At 41.0% G+C, this 19,263-nt stretch overlaps 1 protein-coding gene across 22 annotated transcripts in view; it reads right to left on the reverse strand.

The window, feature by feature from the left end:
- LOC129834252 (MAP kinase-activating death domain protein-like) overlaps positions 1–16,609 on the reverse strand; it is an 83,626-nt gene extending 67,017 nt beyond the window's left edge. For all 22 annotated transcript variants that reach the window (XM_055899066.1, XM_055899086.1, XM_055899084.1 and 19 more), the window contains exon 1: positions 16,272–16,609. The gene's annotated coding sequence lies outside the window, so the exon portion shown is untranslated. The remainder of the gene's footprint in view (positions 1–16,271) is intronic.
- Positions 16,610–19,263: the final 2,654 nt, after the last annotated feature.

The following is a 19,263-nucleotide window of genomic DNA, read 5'->3' on the forward strand; positions in this document are numbered from 1 at the left end:
TTCTCCCCACTGTATATGCATTTACTTTCTCTGATATTTGTATATCATATTGACAGTACGTTCTTTAAAAAAAATATTTTATTTGAAAGAATTTTCTTTTGCAATTTAGTACTAAACAAAAGCACACAAGAAAAAAAACACAGCTGGCTGACATATGAAATTAAGTATTGCTTAGGCAAGACATGGAACAAGAAGAGCAAGGATGACAGTTACAACAACAGTAAGTATTCCTAGTATCTCACACACACACACACACACACACACACACACACACACACACACACAGTGCCTTCAGAAAATAATCAGACCCTTTGTTATGAGACTTGAAATTGAGCTCAGGTGCATCCTGTTTCCATTGATCATCCTTGGTCCCCAAGAACACAGTGGCCTCCAAGTTTGGAACCACCAAGACTTCCTAGAGCTGGCCGCCCAGCCAAACTGAGCAATTGGGGGAGAAAGGCCTTGGTCAGGGAGATAGCCAAAAACCCAATGGTCTCTCACAGAGCTCTAGAGTTCCTCTGTGGAGATGGGAGAATCTTCCATAAGGACAACCATCTCTGCAAGCCACTCCTCAGTAAAAGGCACATGACAGCCCGCTTGGGTATTGCCAAAAGGCACCTAAAGACTCTGACCATGAGAAGCAAGATTCTCTGGTCTGATGAAACCAAGCTTGAATTCTTTGGCCTGAATGCCAAGCGTCATGTCTGGAGGAAAGCTGGCACCATGGTGGTGGCAGCATCATGCTGTGGGGATGTTTTTTAGCAGCAGGGACTGGGAGACTAGTCAGGATCGAGGCAAAGATGAACAGAGCAAAGTACAGAGAGATCCTTGATGAAAACCTGCTCCAGAGCACTCAGGACCTCAGACTGGGGCGAAGGTTCATCTTCCAACAGGACAACAAGCACATAGCCAAGACAACGCAGGAGTCTCTGAATGTCTTTGCGTGGCCTAGCCAGAGCCTGGATTTGAACCCGATCGAACATCTCTGGAGAGACCTGAAAATAGCTGTGCAGCAACGCTCCCCATCCAACCTGACAGAGCTTGAGAGGATCTGCAGAGAGGAATGGGAGAAACTCCCCAAATACAGGTGTGCTAAGCTTGTAGCATCATACCCAAGAAGACTCGAGGCTGTAATCGCTGCCAAAGGTGTTTGAACAAAGTACTGAGTAAAGGCTCTGAATACTTACAGTGGCTTGCAAAAGTATTCACCCCCTTGGCATGTCCTATTTTGTTGCCTTACAACCTGGAATTAAAATAGATTGAGGGGTTTGTATAATTTGAATTAGACAACATGCCTACGACTTTGAAGATGCAAAAAAATGTTTTATTGTGAAACAAGAAATAAGACAAAAAAAACTGAAAACTTGAGCGTACATAACTATTCACCCCCCCCCCCCCAAAGTCAATACTTTGTAGAGCCACCTTATGCAGCAACTACAGCTGCAAGTCTCTTGGGTCATGTCTCTCTCTATAAGCTTGACACATCTAGCCACTGGGATTTTTTCCCATTCTTCAAGGCAAAACTGCTCCAGCTCCTTCAAGGGGTTCTGCTGGTGTACAGCAATCTTTAAGTCATACCACAGATTCTCAATTGGATTGAGGCCTGGGCTTTGACTAGGCCATTCCAAGACATGTAAATGTTTCCCCTTAAACCACTCGAGTGTTGCTTTATCAGTATGCTTAGGGTCATTGTCCTGCTGTTAGTCTTCTCTGGAAGAATTATCAGTGTGGCCCTATCACCTAGACTGTAATTATACTCTATCTATAATCGTTCTCTAGTAATACTAGTCCTGTGCGAAGTGGTATTTGCGTTGGATACATTTGTCACGTAAAGAGAGCAAGGATGGAGGGCATAGGGAATGTTTTTCCTAAACAAATGAAGGATTTCGGTAACAGAACAGACGACTCTTGGTTGGGGGATTTTTTGGAGGACGGCCCTAACTCGCATTCATATTTTTTTTTATAACCGTTGTACACCCACACCATTCTGTTGTTGTGGTACGCCCTAACCATTCCAACACAGAAAAGCTGTTTAACAAACAAAAAAAATGTAAATGGAAGGAAAACTATTTCACTCATATTGTATACTTCACAGAAATATGGAAACACTGGACAGTTACTTAAAGCGAGCTAAATTCATTGTGCATGACACAACAAAGTGATGCCTGCAAGGCCCGTGGCATTCTGGTATGCCTAACAGGTACCTAGTATTCCCAGAAAAACTGTGCTGATGTTGAATTATAGGCCCATCTGACGAGGCACTTATCTAACCCTAGAGAGGGCATTTGCTGAGCTACAGTACTGCAATTATCTCACAGAAGACAGATCAGGTGTGTCAAATAATCTGTCGTGAGGACTGCAAACTCAAGTGTTTGAGAGCATGAGAAGTAATCTAGCTAAGGATTTATGGAGATGTAGCCCAAAGGACAGAGGATATGAAATGTGGAAATAAGCTTTCTCCACATCCACCTTTACAACTTCTCCAACCCATGACTAAGATGTAGGAATTCAAAATACACATTGCAATTCAACATAAAATCAGGAAATGGACCAGTGAGTTTATTTTGTATCATAGGCTATAGGTCACATTGTGTCACATTGTGTCACACAAACACCTAGTACTCCTCTTCCAATACAACACATTTCGATAAGATGAATACTACTATAATATAATGAAATACTCTGATTAGATCCTGCTTGTGGAGAATCGCTCGGGCTGCAAGTCTCTCGCAGCTCTCGAACCAGCAAAACAATCAATCTGCCTCGTTGGCAATGAGGTGGAAATGAAGGCATGATTCAGTGATTAGTGCAGACACTTCTGCTCGTATAGCAGTTTTTGCTAAGAGGCAAAATAGCTCACAAATCAACCTGTGGACAGAGATCAGAGATTGATAGCTGGGATGACATAGTAAGTTACCAGTAATGGGCCATTTGGATAGTAAATACCACAAGACATAAACATGTCTCCAAGTACCGTTTAGGCTACAGGACAGATTTTAACATACTAAAAGAGACTGAATCAACTTAATGGAGGTGTGTGTCTGACATGTGGAATCGAGGACTGTAGTCTAAAACCAGTGCTACAGCACCCATCAGAGGAGTAATTGGAGAGTCAGGAGACAATACAAACAAAGGTAAACTATAGCCTAATTGACAGACAACCCAACTCCATCTAGTAGTGTGCGCTCTCAAAGTGGACACTTACCACAGCTCTGCATTATGTTATATTAAACTCCAGTACTTGTCCGGCATAGCTTGTTCTCCATATCCCTTTTAAATAGGGAGCACAATTTGTTTTCAACCCTCATTTCCGCCATGACTAATCAAAACTGGTTTTCTCATGGCTCTCTAGTCCCTCTGCAGCAGACATAGGGTGAGCAATATGTTTGGAACATCGAATCGCAATAAAATCACAATACATACAGAATTGTGAAAATCATTTTTTTTTTTTTTAATTGAGAGCACGGACCTCCACATAACAACAAAAAACTAGGGCACCCATCTTGGTGTAATCCACCCCCTTTATCAAAATTGTTCTAATTAAAACAATATTAGCTACATAGTAAAATATTTAAAAAATAAATGGTTATTGCCCTGCTGAAAAGATGAATTCATCTTCCAGTGTCTGTTGGAAAGCAGACTAAACCAGGTTTTCCCTCTAGGATTTTGCCTGTGTTTGGCTCTATTCTGTTTCGTTTTATCCTTAAAAAAACCTAGTCCTTGCCGATGACAAGCAGGGCCATTACATGACGCATCCACTACCATGCTTGAAAATATGAAGAGAGGTAATGTGTTGTGTTTTCCCCAAACATAATGCTTGGTATTGAGGACATAAAGTTAATTTCTTTGACATGTTCTTTGCAGTTTTACTTTAGTGCCTGATTGCAAACAGGATGCATGTTTTGGAAATAGTTTATTCTGTACAGGCTTCCTTCTTTTCACTCTGTCGTTTAAGTTAGTATTGTGGAGTAACTACAGCCATTAACTTATTTAGTAGCTTGGATAAAAAGGTGCCCAGAGTAAACTGCCTGCTACTCTGTCCTAAAAGCTAGAATATGCATATAATTAGTATATTTGGAAAGAAAACACTCTGAAGTTTCTAAAACTGTTTGAATGATGATGATGAATGATGTGAGTATAACAGAACTCATATGGCAGGCAAAACCCTGAGAAAAAATCCAACCAGGAAGTGGGAAATCTGAGGTTTGTAGTGTTTCAACTCTTTGCCTATCCAAGATACAGTGGAAATGGGGTCATGTTGCACTTCCTACGGCTTCCACTAGATGTCAACAGTCTTTAGAACCTTGTTTGATGCCTCTACTATAAAGGAGGGGGGAATGAGAGGGGATTGAGTCAGAGGTCTGGCAGAGTGTCACGAGCTGGTCACGCGAATTCACATGAGGTAGCTTGCGTTCCATCGCATTTCTGAAGACAAAGGAACTCTCCGGTTGGAACATTATTGAAGATTTATGATAAAAACATCCTAAAGATTGATTCTATACCTAGTTTGACATGTTTCTACGGACTGTAATATGACTTTTCGCCTGGACCTGCCAGCACGTCGGCAGTTTGGATTGTGTACTAAACGCGCAAACAAAAGGAGGTGTTTGGACATAAATGATGGACTTTATCTAACAAATCAAACATTTATTGTGGAACTGGGATTCCTGGGAGTGCATTCTGATGAAGATCATCAAAAGTAAGTAAATATATTTATAATGCTCTTTCTGACTTTGTTGACTCCACAACATGGCGGATATCTCTTTGGCTTGCTGGGCTCTGAGCGCTGTACTCAGATTGTTGCATGGTGTGCTTTTTCAGTAAAGCTTTTTTGAAATCTGACACAGCGGTTGCATGAAGGAGAAGTTCATGTGAAGTTCCATGCATAACACATATTTCATCAACATTTATAATGAGTATTTCTGTAAATTGATGTGGCTCTCTGCAAAATCACCGGATGTTTTGGAAGCAAAACATTACTGAACGTAACGCGCCAATATAAACTGAGATTTTTGGATATAAAAATGAACTTTATCAAACAAAACATACATGTATTGTGTAACATGAAGTCCTATGAGTGTCATCTGACGAAGATCATCAAAAGGTTAGTGATTCATTTTATCTCTATTTATGCTTTTTGTGACTCCTCTCTTTGACTGGAAAAATGGCTGTGTTTTTCTGTGACTATGTACTGACCTAACATAATCGTTTGGTGTGCTTTCGTCGTAAAGCCTTTTTGAAATCTGTGATTTCATGAAAGTTACATTTTTATAGTAATTTATTTGAATTTGGCGCTCTGCATTTTCACTGGATGTTGGCCATGTGGGACGCTATCCCAGAGAGGTTAAACTCCGTAAGTGTTTTAAAAAGTCACCAATGGCCTCATGGTGACATCCCAGAATGGTTTCCTTCTTCTCTGGCAACTGAGTTAGGAAAGACAACTGTATCTTTGTAGTGACTGGGTGAATTGATACACCATCCAAAATGTAATTAATAGCTTCACCATGCTCAAAGTGATATTCATTGACTGTTTTTTTTTACCCATCTACCAATAGGAGCCCTTCTTTGCGAGGCATTGGAAAACCTTCCTGGTCTTTGTGGTTGAATCTGGGTTTGAAATTCACTGCTCAACTGAGGGGCCTTACAGATAATTATATGTGTGGGGTACAGAGATGAGGTAGTCATTCAAAAATCATGTTTAAAGCTTTTGTTCCGCTCACAGTGAGTCTGTGGCTGACTTTTTAAGCACATTTTTACTCCTGAACTTATTTAGGCTTGCCATACCTTTCCCATCTAAAAGAATTAGGGCTGGTTTCTAAATTACGTACGCAACACAAAAACAGTACGCATTCGTGTCAAATTATGAATTGTGGGGCTGCACATGTCTGTGTAGGTTTCCTACGCAACACCATTGTGTATAGCTACTTGTAGTTCTTCAATGCATCTGTACATAGGGTATAAACTAGGCTTAAGGCATAACTCATTGAGGAAATATTAGCCTACTGAGAGTGTGAAAAACAAGGTGGATTTGAGAGAAAAATCTCTAAAAAGATAGAAGAGAATGGAAGTCTAACGTCCTTGCTCAACTGGTCATGTGACCTACTTGCCTCCCAGTCGATCATTTTTTATTCCGCCTACAGCCCTATCGGCCTGAGGTAATAACATTCACGATAGTCGTCATAGCAACCCAACTCTGCTTTCTTCTTGTGCAGCTGTGTGTCGGCTATTCTTAAAATCAGAGAACGCTAGTGAGCAGGGCACCATGTTATCAGTGGCACCAAAGGTTTTATTATCGAGGCTAATGGGCCATTTTACAAAATATGATGCGGTCAAATTAGGAAATTTACCATGACAGCTACAAAGCAAAAACCAGGAAGAATGTAGCCTATATATGGCTCTGGACAAGGCCTGACCAAATGGCAAGCATTAACAAAAAACCTGACAGGCAAAGAACGGAAGAGGACAAGTACCTCAAGTAGACTCAAAGAATAATGTGAATTGGTTCATAAAAAGTGAGGCTGTGATCTAAAATAGGCATAACTGGCCATTCACTGAGAAGGTAGCCTAATGTTTGATTACAACAGCTCTAGTTCATTCAATTTCCTCAATGACGCCTGTGGCTCATTTCTTAAGTTGCTCCTATCACAATAAAACCTAATTACCTACCCACAGGCCTGGGATATTGATAAAGCTTAATTGCGTGCTCAATTTCAGGTCATACCCTTAACAATATTACGCAGACGTCAAAGGCTGGTATAAACAAATGTCCATGGAAGGTTATTCTCAGTTGTCAAAAAAGGCCCACTAGGCTTACTACTATAAATTGTCAACAAAGTAACTAGGCCTATAAACAGTCTAGAATCTTCATTTAAGATACCGCCGCATGTACGTAGGCCTAGCTTTTCCTCCCTATCAATAACAGAGCAAATATTGCCTGAGCCGCCTTCACTGGTTTGTTTACCTTCGTTCTCGGAGTAGCATAATTAACTTACAAATGTGTGGGCGCTAATGCACTGTGGACCTCAGCAGTGAAGTGTCAGCAAATAACAAATCTATGTGGCCATGTAAAAACTGTGCACGCTTATATCTTGTTCCCAGTAGCCTTCTTAAATGGTGATCAAATCTCAGCTCCACCTAGCATCTATAATTCAAACTAGGCTTAGGCTACATCTAGAGCCAGACAACGTGATCATTTAACAAAGTAGTCCAGTACCTACATATGGACTACTCGGTGCATTCTGCACTAGAAACTAGATACATTTGCAAGTGGTGCCTTTGAAACTACACCCAGAAAGACAAACACTCCACAACCAGATCAGCTTACCAGTAGACTATATGTTAAAGTTGGTTGTGTTTGATCTGATGGGTAAAGGCATCCTCAAATATTAGCCTACTAGGCCCAAGTGCTCAGCAAAAAGAAATAGCCACGGAGAATGGAGTAAAAGCACCAGACCGTCTGGATAGTATGTGTACCCGGAGATGGAGACATGAAATACAGGCTGTTCGTGCCATTCATTTGCTAACAGTTTGCCATTTGGAGTGGCTATGACTGAAACAGCCTGTAGCACACAACAGACTGCAAAAGACTGATATTCAGCCACTGAATTTCAATGCCTATGGGGCCTTGACAACATTTACAAAATAATTCAAACCTGTACAAGAAACAAGCCACCATTAAGCTACCTTCCTCCAATTGGATTCAACTTGGGATGCACGATATATCGGTGATCGGACGATATTAGCTAAAAATGCCAACATCAGTATCGGCCGATGTCTAGTTTAACGCCGATGAGTAAAACCAATGTCGAAGCTGACGTGCATACCTATATAACCTAGGTACATGACGTAATGACGCCATGTAAAATGTTGAGCTATACGTGCAACACAGCATTCCTAAACTAGCCCACAATGTCTGCTGTGTGGATCGAGCAGTCAACAAGTCGAGCAGTCATTTGAAAGAGAAACAAAATTTCAGCGAGACAACTCAAAGGGAAAATCCATTAAAGCCAAGATAATGGAATTCATTGCCCTTGACAATAAACCATTCACCGTCATGGGTAATGTTGGATTTCGTCGACTGGTCGAGCACCGCTACACACTACCAAGTGCGCAATTTTTCAGATGTTGACCTACCGGAGTTACACAGTAATAGAGCCACTGTTAGCTTCAAGACATACATACTATGGAATGCCGTTTGGGTCTTTTCGTGTCATAAAAGAAACAGTACCACTATCAAAGCCGTACAAAAAAAGGTCTGCAAACAAGCAAACACCAGCCACGAACGATGTGTTTACAATGCCGCATTGGTAATGAATAATAATTTGTTTGACCGCAACTTCTTGGTACCTAGCTAGCACTAATACAACCAGCCTGAAAACAATGACCAGTAGAAACTGCAGTTTTTTAAAATTATTCTTAGCAATGATTTAGGAATCCTTGTGATTAAGTATTAGCTAGGTTTCCAATTGTTGTTCGCCTATTGAAATTGAACTTCAGTTCATGAAAATAAATAGCTAGCCAGCTACTTAACCCTGTTGCCCAAAGCTAACGTTATAAGCAGCCAGCTAGCTTCATCTGGCTAGTGAGGCTCAACCGGACCAGGTTATGTGTTGTGAAGCTAGCCACAATAAGAATTAGGCACAAGTGTGGAATTTGCGGCTTGCCTTTAAAATAAAAGTGCAATTAACAGTGATGCAAATTAATACAAATAGTAGAATTATACCATACTTTTATTTTGAAAGCTAACCACAAAGCCACTATTGTGGCTAATTCTTATTGTGGCTAGCTTCACAGATGGGTCTGACCACCATTAATCAAATAATAACTGTTTAATAAATTAGGGTTATTTTAGATGATGACACCTAGCTATATATTTAGCTAGCTAACTATAGCTACTGAAACAGATGTCGTTTTGCTATGTATTTGGAGGAAGAACATGATTTGCATCCATGAGCTAGCTAGCTTTTCTTTTTATGGCCAGCATTGTAGGGGCGCAAGACAACTTTACCAGCATCATAGCATACGTATCGATGAATCGCTGTGACATATGAAATACGAGTGATAGTGTAATCAATGTGTAATAACTACATCAAATTTATGAACGCGTTAAATTATTATGTGACGTGCAGTCATATTCAGGTCCTGATTCGTCAAATAGTGTTATGTTATTTGACACTTCAAATATAGTGTTAAATGGTATATTTTTGACACTCAAAGACCCAAACGGCGTTCCATAGCAACCCTGGTTGAGAATGAACCGACTGAACAAATGAACAACAAAACAGCACAGCAAGTAAGTGAAAGAATTGTTTTTACTTGTAATGGAGACATACGTAAATGCAAACAAAATAACTTTTTGGTCAGTGTTGTGTGTGTGTAACCTTTATTTAACTCGGCAAGTCAGTTAAGAACAAATTCTTATTTACAATGATGGCCTAACCCCGGCCAAACCCGGACGACGCTGGGCTAATTGTGCGCCGCCCTATGGGACTCCCAATCACGGCCGGATGTGACACAGCCTGGATTCGAAACAGGGACTGTAGTGACACCTCTTGCACTGAGATGCGGTGATTTAGACCGCTGCGTCCATGTGTGTGTGTTAACTATTTAACTGTACTAGAATGCTTAAAAAAGGAAGCTAAAAGTATTTCGGTATTGGCGAAAAATGTCATATAGGTGCATCACTAGATTCAACTCTAATGAAACTATGGGCAAAAACTAGGGCTGGGAATCGCCAGGGACCTCACGATACATTTTTTCTTTATTTTCACTATTTTCTACATTGTAGAATCATGGTGAAGACATCAAAACTATGAAATTACACACTTGGAATCATGTAGTAACCAAAAAAAAGTGTTAAACAAATCAAAATATATTTTTATATTTAAGATTCTTCAAAACAGCCTTGATGACAGCTTGCACACTCTTGGCATTCTCTCAACCAGCTTCATGGATGTAGTCACCTGGAATGCATTTCAAGGTGTGCCTTGTTAAAAGTTAATTTGTGGAATTTCTTTCCTTCTTAATGCATTTGAGCCAATCAATTGTGTTGTGACAAGGTAGGGGGTATACAAAAGATAGCCCAGCAGCATACCACCCTGCATACCACTACTGGCTTGCTTCTGAAGCTAAGCAGGGTTGGTCCTGGTCAGTCCCTGGATGGGAGACCAGATGCTGCTGGAAGTGGTGTTGGAGGGCCAGTAGGAGGCACTCTTTCCTCTGGTCTAAAAAATATCCCAATGCCCCAGGGCAGTGATTGGGGACACTGCCCTGTGTAGGGTGCCGTCTTTCGGATGGGACGTTAAACGGGTGTCCTGACTCTCTGAGGTCATTAAAGATCCCATGGCACTTATCGTAAGAGTAGGGGTGTTAACCCCGGTGTCCTGGCTAAATTCCCAATCTGGCCCTCAAACCATCATGGTCACCTAATAATCCCCAGTTTACAATTGGCTCATTCATCCCCCTCCTCTCCCCTGTAACTATTCCCCAGGTCGTTGCTGCAAATGAGAACGTGTTCTCAGTCAACTTACCTGGTAAAATAACGGTAAAATAAAAAATTTGGTAAAAGACAAAGTCCATATTATGGCAAGAACAGCTCAAATTAACAAAGAGAAACAATAGTCCATCGTTACTTTAAGATAAGGTCAGTCAATATGGAAAACTTCAAGAACTTTGTTAGTATCTTCAAGTGGGTTTGGCAGATGACAGGAGAACGCATCATACCATCTGTAAAGTTTGGTGAAGGAAGAATAATGGTCTGGGGATGTTTTTCATGGTTTAGGCTAAGGTCCCTTAGTTCCAGTGAAGGGAAATCTTAATGCTACAACATACAATGACATTCTAGACAATTCTGTGCTTCCAACTTTGTTGCAACAGTTTGGGAAGCACTTTCCTGTTTCAGCATGACAATGCACAAAGCAAGGTCCATACAAAATTGGTTTGTCGAGATCGGTGTGGAAGAACTTGACTGGCCTGCACAGAGCCCTGACCTCAACCACACCGAACACCTTTGGGAGGAATTGGAACACCGACTGCGAGCCAGGCCTAATCGTCCAACATCAGTGCCCGACCTAACTACTGCTCATAGCTGAATGGAAGCAAGTCCCGACAGCAATGTTCCAACATTTAGTGGAAAGCCTTCCCAGAAGAGTGGAGGCTGTTATAGCAGCAAAGTGGGGACCAACTCCATATCAATGCCCATGACTTTGGAATTAGATGTTTGACGGGCAAGTGGCCACATACTTTCGGTCATGTAGTGCATGTCTGCTGCAGAGAGAGAGAGCATGACAAAATTAGTTTTGATCAGTCACAGAAACAAAAGTGCTGAAAACATGTTGGCTAACCATTTAAAAAGAAGATGAATAACAAGCTATAAGATAGAAAAATTGTTCTGGAGCAGGTACAGCTGACTAGCGCTAGCTAACGCTCCCTAGCAAAAAAAAAAAAATAATAATAATAATAATAATAAATATATATATATATATATATATATATATATATATGCACACACACACACACAGAACAAAAAATGAAGAACTTGTAAAACTTCCTATAAGTAAATCAGTCAATTGAAATAAATTCATTAGGCACTAATCTATGGATTTCATATGACTGGGCAGGGTCACAGCCATGGATGGGCATAGCCCCACCAACTTGTGAGCCAGGCCCAGCCAATCAGAATTACTTTTCCCTCACAAAAGGGCTTCATGACAGACATAAATAATCCTCAGCACTCCCCACTCAGGCGACCCCACAGGTGAAGAAGCCGTATGTGGAGGTCCTGGGCTGGCGTAGTTACATGTGGTCTGCGGTTGTGAGGCCGGTTGGACATACTGCCAAATTATCTAAAATAATGTTGAAAGTGGCTTATTGGTAGAGAAATTAACATTAAATTATTTGGCAACAGCTCTGGTAGACATTGCTGCAGTCAGCATGCCAATTGCACGCTCCCTCAACTTAAGACATCTGTGGCATTGTGTTGTGTGACAAAACCACACATTTTAGAGTGGCCTTTTACTGTCCCCAGCATAAGGAGCACCTGTGTAATGATCAAATTGTTTAATCAGCTTCTTGATATGCCACACCTGTCAGGTGGCTGTATTATCTTGGCAAATGAGAAATACTCACTAACAGAAATGTCAACACATTTGTGCATAAAATTTGAGAGAAATAAGCATTTTGTGCATATGGAAAATTTCGTGGATCTTTATTTTAGCTCATACAACCAACACTTTACATTTTGCATTTAGATTTTTGTTCAGTGTATCTAATTTTTTTTTTCGATACTTGGAGTCAAAGTATCAATATAAATTAGTCCAAAATAATATCAATCCCCCCCATCACTAGCAAATTCTGTTTGGAAATGCCACATAGCCAAGCTGATTAAGAAATGTCCTTTTGATTGGGCAATTTATTGTTTTATGTTTACAGTTAGGGCCTAGCTAGGCCGGTATTTCTGTCCAGTATATAGCAAAACATTTGTAACTGCCACCTTCAGTATGCCACATTAATGACAACACCAGAGTTTTTATATCTGGCCTGGACGTGAAGGCCCCCAGCATCAACATACAGAGCTGACAACATACACAATTTCCCCACCAAAACCAATAACCCTTCTTCATTATACATAGTGTACGTCACTGTGTACACTATGCGTTGCATGCCAGGTTTCAATAGCTGCACAATTTTAACATATTGAAATAGTTATTGAAAATACACATTTTAGGGTAGGGGTAACAGAGCTAGAGGTCCAGGTCAAAGTTTACCAATGCAACAGCAATATTGGCAAAACACAAGATACACTGTAAACCTCTCAGCTGCCTCATCTGACAAGAGGTGAGATCTGGGTCGAGCAATCAAAGCCTTCCTTTCTCGGAGAGCAGGAAATCAGAGTAGGCTGGCGTAATGACTAAGCCATGTGAGAGAAAGCAAGCCCCCACAAATCGAATCATCTTCACAGTCTAAATAATGGCACAGGTTAATTAAGGCAACAGCTGAATCTGGTCAGAGCGGTCTACTCTGCAGGAGGCACTGACTGGTTATGTAAGCATTGAGGGGAGATATGATTCACACAACATGCAAACCAACTTTTACCAGTAACACTGAATCGCAACCAAGATGGAAAGGATGTAGCCTATTGCAGTTGCCTCACATTTTTAAACTGTCCAGATTGTCCCTTTATTGGACAAGACAACGTCTTGATAGTTTTGCTGCGAACAAAACTAAAACTGCGGAAAGACACTAGAAACAGTAAACATAGGTACACAAAAGTGCTGTACAGTTGGGAATATTCTGAAGTACTGCATTTTCACCATTCACTGGAAATTGGTGCTCTTGATGGTGTTTCAAAACATGAAAATGACTCCATCACACCAGCTGGCTGGCCATGGTCTCATAGTAAATAAACAAATGTGGCTCTCTCTCTTAGTCCCTAAAGGGACGGATCTTGATGTTGTGGCTAGTGTGTCAGCATTCAGACATAGGCCTAATATAGTCAAATAAAGGTTAAATAAATAAAATAAAATATATAATATTATGCCTTCTATCAAATGAAGAAGACACCGACTAGTACAAGCAAAACTGCTTGAGTAGTACTCATGCAAGTATTTAAGCTATAGGCTTGAGCTTCTTTCTCATTCTTGCAATGTCATCATAATTTGCCTGACGTGAAACTGCAGCTAGACAGTGCAAGACCGTGTCCTTTGCTCCCGCCTGCCCTCGCCGTCGTTGACAGAACTGCGGGAAAGCAGTTCCCGACAGGCGGTGGCCAAATACACCTTCTACTGGTGTCCTAGCTATTGTTAGCTACCTAGGTAGCACCCAGCGTCCTTCACTAAACACCTGCCCTCGCCTTTGTTAACAGACAAGCGGGAGTGAAGTACAGTCTACCGGTGTGCTAGCTAGCTACCTTTCCCACCTGCTGTGTACAGGAGTCCTAGCTAGCTAGAGGGCTCACACAGTGTCCTTCGCTCCCGCATGCCGAACACCTGCCCTCGCCATCGTTAACAAAACTGCCGGAAAGGAGTGCCCGATCAGGGACGGAAACTGGTGAGGACCCAAAAAGGTGACTTTTTTCTTCTTCACGGAAACATGCGGGAAAAAATCCCTGCTAGGAGGAAATGCAGGTTTTAGCTAATTAAACAACAAAGAATATGCTCTACATGCTCAGTCTGTGTCTGTGTGTAAAATAAAAAGTTGTTAATGTGAACCTAACTCACAGCTGAAAAATGTCAAGAAAGCAATCCAATGTTATTTGTTGCCTAGACTTTACTGCAAATGACACTCAAAACAATACACTAATATTGCAGTTAGCCATGACAGCCTTTATAATAGAACGCTTGCGACCACACACATCTAAATATTGCACGTGGGTAAAAAACATCTTAAAGTGGAAATAGAATGAAACAAACTATAGTATAGTAGACATTGATCAAGTGCACAAGACTACATGTATGCAAAAATAACGTTCACAGAGTAAAAAATGTAATAATCCCCCCTCACTCACAAGTGGTACTGTCAAGTTCAACACAACAAAAGCAATATCTGTGGGCTGCACTTTCTGCCTGTGGATATCTGTTCTACAATGTGCCAGCAGAGCATGATGCCCTTCGTTGGCATAATTGATCTCTTTCAGGCAGAGAGTACACCTGGCATACCCCTTTTTACCCACTGCATTGAAAAAGTGAGAAAGAGGGAAAGTGTGTGGTGCTCCTAGCACCTCTATAGTGGCATCCAGCTTAAGCCTCGATGCAGCTAGCAGGATAATTAACAATGCTTGTTTCACCACACCTTCTCCCTCACCTCAAATTTTCCAAATGCCAGTTGTTTTTCGGTTACAGCTCATGAAGTACGCTTCATCACCTTCTCACCCCCGTCTCCATGGACAGGCTTTACACCTACCTCTTCGTTATCATTCAGAGGACGTGCTGCTGTAAATGGCAAACTGCCGTCCTACTCTCTGCTGTCTTTCCAGAGCACCCGCTGATGCTGTAACTTGCAAATCGGTTGTCTCTTCTCTCTTCAGTCGCATGCTGCATTCTGTTATGTGAACGATTGGCTGAGCCTTGGATACAGCCAGTATTGCTCCAAACGCACATCACTCGTCAGATCTACACGAACACGTAGGTCACCTATTTTGGATTCTAAACGGCTAATTTCACCAAAAGGTGACTAGTTTGCATCCCTGCCGATAGGCCGGGGCAAAGGACACTGTCTACCTAGTGATGCTACGTTTGATACTGGAGCTCAGAGGCACACGTCGCAATCGATAAGTGTACTTCAAAGCAGGGTGCCGATGCCTGTATCAATTTATCAGAAGCATGTGATCAATGACATCCGAAGCTTCGTTTCGTTGAACAACCACCTGATCGGTTTGGTAGAAGACAAAAAGGCTACGTTGCGCACACGCTTAAGGGATGTGGGACGTCATCTATAATAATTTGGCTGCTCTAAATTCTTTTGACCAGCAGGTGCCAATAGTAACCGTGTTGGTCAAAGACTCGAGTAATGGACCTATTTGACAGAATTGTGTGAAAAACCTCAATGCTTCAGGAAGCTTAGTTTCCCCATCACTAGCTAAGGATTGTTGCCCCGTCACTTCTTCGGTGGGGTTTATCAGCGGTTGGCATCCAATGTTATGGTGCATTACCGCCACCTACTGCACTGGAGCGCCCCCGAATCCCGCCTGTGTACCAGAGCCCAAGCTTAAAAATTGACCAATAGAAGTATAAAGAGAGGTTCCTGCTGATGCAGTAACGCCCCAAATTGCGGGTCTCAATGGCACCCTTCTCGGGCTAGCTACACATAGCCTGGTTTGCTGGCTAGATAGAGCTAAACTATGACACTACCTCACGCTGTCTTGACGGAATAAGGAAGACAGTGGTGAAGGTGACTTAATTATGTGAAACAGAAAAGTTACCTCCAAATGGTTGACAAGTCCCATGTTTAATTACAATAAGGACGTGGATATTCTATCTACAACGAGCCGCATGTAATTGTTGTTCCAGTGTTTAACACCATCTATAATCAGCGTCCTTAAGGACAGGTAGAGAGCAGACACAACTCCATCACGTATACGTACGTCACGAGTGATTTAGCTAACAGCTATCGTAGGTAGCTAGCTATCATAAGTAGCTGACTGTCTATCTTTAAGTTTGTTTACCATGGCAAGTAATATAATATTTGATCGATCTGTACTCATTGTCGTTGTCACATTTGTGATAGTTGTGAAATTATCAACCAAGATACGAATTGAAAATACAAGAACATCTTACCAGTAGCTAGCAGTATGTTAGCTAGGTGGCTAGCAATACACGCTAGCTGTCGTCGACGTCGGCCTGGTATGTTGTTGGTGGTAGAAAGAAAGCCAGCGAGGAGATGAATTGAGACGTATTTCAAATAGCGAGGTGTAACAAGTATCCTGGGTCCATTTTCCAGAGATGGTGATTCAACAGCTCTTCAATGTGTATTTTAAATCCACACCTAATTTTAGCCTGTGAAATGCTAGTTGCTTGCACACGTATGATTATTGGCATAAAACCCGTCTTCATAACATTTCCTCCAGATCATCTGCAGGGACTGGAGTTCCGCGGGTGGGGGCAGACTGTACAATTGTGAGACCTATGTGAAGCTAGCCACAATAGTGGAATTTGCGGTTTGTCTTCAACATAAAAGTCCCTAATTGAAAGTAATGCAAACGGATACAAATAGTTGAATCATGTCATATTTGGACAATATGTTAAACAAGGTGGGCATGTTATATACATTTAACAATCAGTTGAAATCGCACTGTGGATGTATTAGACTTCATCATTGCATTGGGGGCATACTTATTTATCTGTACAGCCCTACCTATGGCTTGTGGATCAATGACATGGGGTATCAGTCTACTCAGTGACACCTACAGAACAACTGTGAATAGTTTACACAAATATTAGTATCATAGCTCTTATTGTAGGACTTTGACTATGGGCTCAGTCAGCCCACTGTGGATATTTATATTCATAATGATATTGCACTGTACAGTCTTACCCCATTTCATAGGTATCAGTCTGCTCAGTGACATCCAGGGCTACAGATATTAGCGTTGTAGCTCTTATTGCAGGACATTGACTGTGGGAAATCACTTCAGTACAATATGAATGTCAATACGCACAATAGGTTGACAGGGGAGGTGATTTCCCACAGTCAAAAGTCCCGCAATTTGAGCTACGAGACTCATATTTGTGTAATCCTTCACAGCTGTGTTCTGTGGGTGTCACTGAGTGAACTGATACCCAATTCCATTGATCGCCAATCCATAGGTAAGGCTGTACAGTGAAATACAAGTATGCCCCCAATGCAATTCTGAAGTTTATTTGTATATTTGCATCACTTTCAATGAGGGACTTTGTTTTTTGTAGGTAGGTAATCCTTACTATGGCTAGCTTCACATAGGTTATTGGGAGAACAGGGAAGAGAGCTAGAAAGTCACTTTGCTGCCACTACAGCAGAACACACCCTTTTTTATACACGTTTTACATGCATTTGTCAAATGATTGCATTGTGCCACATTGGGTGGATTTGTTATTGTCAGTTCTTAGTCCAATCTCGAATGCAGGGCCTTGACTTCCATTTAAATTAAATTAGTTAATGGACAAAAAAGGTCCCCTAAATGGCCAGAAATATTGTCCAGAAATTCAAGGATTGTATAGTTTAAGAAAACATCGCCAACACTGAATTCATTAGCAACTAAAACTTGCTTAGTGTACCTTTAGTCATCGTTACAATGTATACTGAACAAAAACAATTTCAAAGATTTTACTGAGTTATAGTTCATAAGGAAATCAGTCAACTAAATATATTCATTAAACCCTAATCTATGGATTTCACATGACTGGGCAGGGGTGCAGCCATGGGTGGGTCTGAGAGAGCATAGGCCCACCCACTGGGGAGCCAGGCCTCGCCAATCAGAATGAGTTTTTCCCCACAAAAGGGCTTTAGTACAGAGAGAAATACTCCAGTTTCATCAGCTGTTCGGGTGGCTAGCCTCGGACGTTCCCACAGGTGAAGAAGCTGGATGTGTTGGTCCTGGGATGGCTTGGTTACACGCGGTCTGCAGTTGTGAGGTCGATTGGACGTACTGACAAATGCTCTAAAATGACATTGGAGGCAGCTTATTGTAGAGAAATGAACATTCAGTTCTGGGTGGACATTCCTGCAGTCAGCATGCCAATTGCACACTCACTCAAAACATCTGTGGCATTGTTGACAAAACTACACATTTTACACTATCCTTTTGTCCCCAGCACAAGGTACACCAGTGTAATGATCATGCTGTTTAATCAGCTTCTTGATATGCCACACCTGTCACATGGATGGATTATCTTGGCAAAGGAGAAATGCTCCGTAACAGGGATGTAAACAAATTTTTGCACAACATTGAGAAATAAGCTTTTGTGCGCATGGAACATTTCTGGGATCGTTTATTTCAGCTCATGAAACCAACACTTTACATGTTGCGTTTATATTTTTGTTCAGTATATTTGGGAGTTGTCACTAAGCATATCATTTATATGACAAGAAAATAGACCCCGAAAGGACTAGAACTGTAATTGCATGAAGCCCGCTGTGTCAAAGTAAATACTTGTCAATGCAGTAAAATTCCAAGTTGCCCAAATTCATTCTGTGTTTTACAAGCTCTTCTGATAAAAATGAATAAATAGCCACAACTGTTGACTGCTCTATTTGACAACAGAACAAATAAATTCATTTTACTGGCCGTGATATATTTAAGAGAACTAATTACAATAAAGCATTTATTTTGTATAAGCATAACTCAAATCACTTTGAAATTGTAATATAACAAAAATCGGAAAAATTAGTGGTTTTTGGTTTCAGTTCGTACACAAATATATAATCTGGCAATAGGCTACAATATCTGTCAGGTTTTAATTTATACATATAAAGCAGAATATACATGTCTTAAAGTGTTAAAATATTCAAATAAGTTTGCATTTCTATGTCAATATGGTTTACAGCTTCACCCTTTAAGATGTAGAGAAGGGAATTAAATGGGTTCTGCACACCAGAAGGTCATAAATGCTAATACAGTCAACTTTCAGTTACCTACAGTATTAACAATAATTAACATTGTGTATTCTAAACAACTGAAAACATAATTTAGACTTAAGACCCCATACTTTGTGTTAATGCTTAGGTTTTCTATTCAGACTGAAAATACTGATGTCATTTCAATGTAGACAATCATTTGCTGGTATGAGTTAC

The sequence above is a fragment of the Salvelinus fontinalis genome, chromosome 35 (genome assembly GCF_029448725.1).
Source record: "Salvelinus fontinalis isolate EN_2023a chromosome 35, ASM2944872v1, whole genome shotgun sequence".
Taxonomy (NCBI): Eukaryota; Metazoa; Chordata; class Actinopteri; order Salmoniformes; family Salmonidae; genus Salvelinus; species Salvelinus fontinalis.